The sequence below is a fragment of the Schistocerca serialis genome, unplaced genomic scaffold (genome assembly GCF_023864345.2).
Source record: "Schistocerca serialis cubense isolate TAMUIC-IGC-003099 unplaced genomic scaffold, iqSchSeri2.2 HiC_scaffold_1059, whole genome shotgun sequence".
Classification (NCBI taxonomy): Eukaryota; Metazoa; Arthropoda; class Insecta; order Orthoptera; family Acrididae; genus Schistocerca; species Schistocerca serialis.
In genome coordinates, this window is record NW_026047249.1 from 12,501 (window position 1) to 15,000 (window position 2,500).

The 2,500-nt window shown below is 64.0% G+C and overlaps 1 pseudogene; it reads right to left on the minus strand.

The window, feature by feature from the left end:
• The window catches only part of LOC126430799 (large subunit ribosomal RNA), a 7,784-nt pseudogene that overhangs the window by 3,100 nt on the left and 2,184 nt on the right, over positions 1–2,500 (minus strand).

Genomic DNA, 2,500 nt, shown 5'->3' on the forward strand with positions numbered 1-2,500 from the left:
ATCCGAGCTCCGATGTGGGAGGGCAGTTGGCCTAAAACGTAGTCCACCGCAAAGTTGAACAGGAGGGGGGAGAGGGGATCGCCCTGGCGAACGCCCCGTGCTGGCTGCACAGACACGCCCACGCCGGCGCCGTCCGCTATCACTGTCGTGCTGCCCTCGTAGCACCGCTCGACATACTCGACAAAACAATCCGGCAGGCCATGCGCCTTCAGCACGGGGCGAAGGGCAGCATGATCTACCGAATCGAATGCCTTAGATACGTCGATCGATGCCACAAAGACAGAGCGGCAGGAGCGAACTGCGTCGGTGAGAGCAGTGTCCAAGATGAAGGTATTTTCCAACATCCCATCCCGAGGGATGAATGCCCGCTGACGTTCGTCCACAGCACATGCGCGCATCAGGCGTGACGCGAGAACCTTGTGAAAGGTCCGCGCCAACACCGAGCAGACCGTAATGGGGCGAAAGTCAGCGGGGGATGTTGGTGCAGCCGTCTTCGGGAGAAGGGACGTTCGCGCGCGAAGCAGGCGTTCCGGAAGGGCGCGGGCCAGAAGGAAGAGATTCATCACTTTCACCAGGACTTCGTGCGGCAGGCGCCGCAACTCCGCTGGGGTAAGGCCGTCCGGCCCGGCTGCTGATCCCCTGGGCGGCAACGCGGCGGCGACCTCCTCATGTGTGACCGGCCCCCATAGGCACTCGGGAGCGACAGGCTCCGAGTGCGGGAGGAGGCGGTCACGAATGAAGCCCGCGGTGGAGATGGGCTTCTTGGTGAAGAGGTCCGCCCAGAAGTCCAGCAGACCAGGGATGGCAGGTGGCGGCTGGAGCAGGGTGCCATCCAAGAGGCCGCGCACGCAACGTGCACGCGACCGTCGGAAGGCATCCTGCGTTCTCGCGTACTCCCAGCGGCGCCGCTTGCGCTTCTGCGTCGGCGGCGCGGCAGGCGGCCGCTTCGATGGTTGGCGCGGCCGCTGTGTCCTGGTGATCGATCTCTCCCCTCTGGACCCGACCGACGCAAGGGCATCCGGGAGCATGCCCAGGATGACATCGGGCGGCGTGCCCCGCCCCAGACCTATGACACGATCCAGGGCAGAGAAACGCTGGGCGGAAGCGGGTAGCCCCGCCAGATGCTCCCAGATGGCGGCGTCAGTCGGCCCCTCCGGCGGCGGCCCGGTGGTGTCGGCCGCGAAGTCCTCGGCTGCGTCGACGGGCGGCGCAGCGGCCTCGCCCGCGTCAGGCAGCGGGCTCGCCGCTCCCCGGCGGGACGCCGGCTCTTCCCCCCGACCGATCTCAAGCGCCTCCATGAATTGGCGGACAAGCTGCTTGTGGGCAGCTTGCCGCCGTCGGCACTTGATTGCCTCAAGCGTTCGGTCGGGGAACATCCTGATGAGCTCTTGATTTACAAAGAAGAACCGGGCGTCCCTCTCGAGGAACAGTTCGGCCTCCGCCTTGGCGAGCGACAGGACTTCTTCCTCCGTCCACCTCGCGCGATGCCTCTCCGTGACGATCTCCGCGTTGGCGGCCGCAAGGTGTTGGCGGCGGCGATGGACCCCGAGACCGTTCTTGGTGGTGAAGCTGCGGTGGCACTCACTACAGGCGTATACAGCTGCAAAAGTTACAAGATTTTCGGCACGGCCGGTTGGCCGGCTAGGTGCTGGGGGAGTTGGGGTGGCACCTTCAGCGGAAGGGCCACCACTTTTTCTCTGAATACTGCCCCCAACTAAAAAAAAAAGGGATAGTGCGAGGGGGGGCTGGTAACCCCCCCAAGCCCCTGGTGCGGTCTTCCACTCTGCGAAAATCAGCGGGCTTAAGAGAGTCATAGTTACTCCCGCCGTTTACCCGCGCTTGCTTGAATTTCTTCACGTTGACATTCAGAGCACTGGGCAGAAATCACATTGCGTCAACACCCGCTAGGGCCATCGCAATGCTTTGTTTTAATTAGACAGTCGGATTCCCCCAGTCCGTGCCAGTTCTGAGTTGATCGTTGAATGGCGGCCGAAGAGAATCCGCGCACCCGCGCGCCCCCGGAGGAGCACGCTAAGGCGGACGCGGCCTCGCAGCAAGGAAGATCCGTGGGAGGCCAAGGCACGGGACCGAGCTCGGATCCTGCACGCAGGTTGAAGCACCGGGGCGCGAACGCCGCGCAGGCGCGCGCATCCTGCACCGCCGGCCAGCACGAGGCCGACCAACGGCGAGAGCAGACCACGCCCGCGCTAAACGCCCGCACTTACCGGCACCCCTACGGCACTCACCTCGCCCAGGCCCGGCACGTTAGCGCTGACCCACTTCCCGACCAAGCCCGACACGCCCCGATCCTCAGAGCCAATCCTTATCCCGAAGTTACGGATCCAATTTGCCGACTTCCCTTACCTACATTATTCTATCGACTAGAGGCTCTTCACCTTGGAGACCTGCTGCGGATATGGGTACGAACCGGCGCGACACCTCCACGTGGCCCTCTCCCGGATTTTCAAGGTCCGAGGGGAAGATCGGGACACCGCCGCAA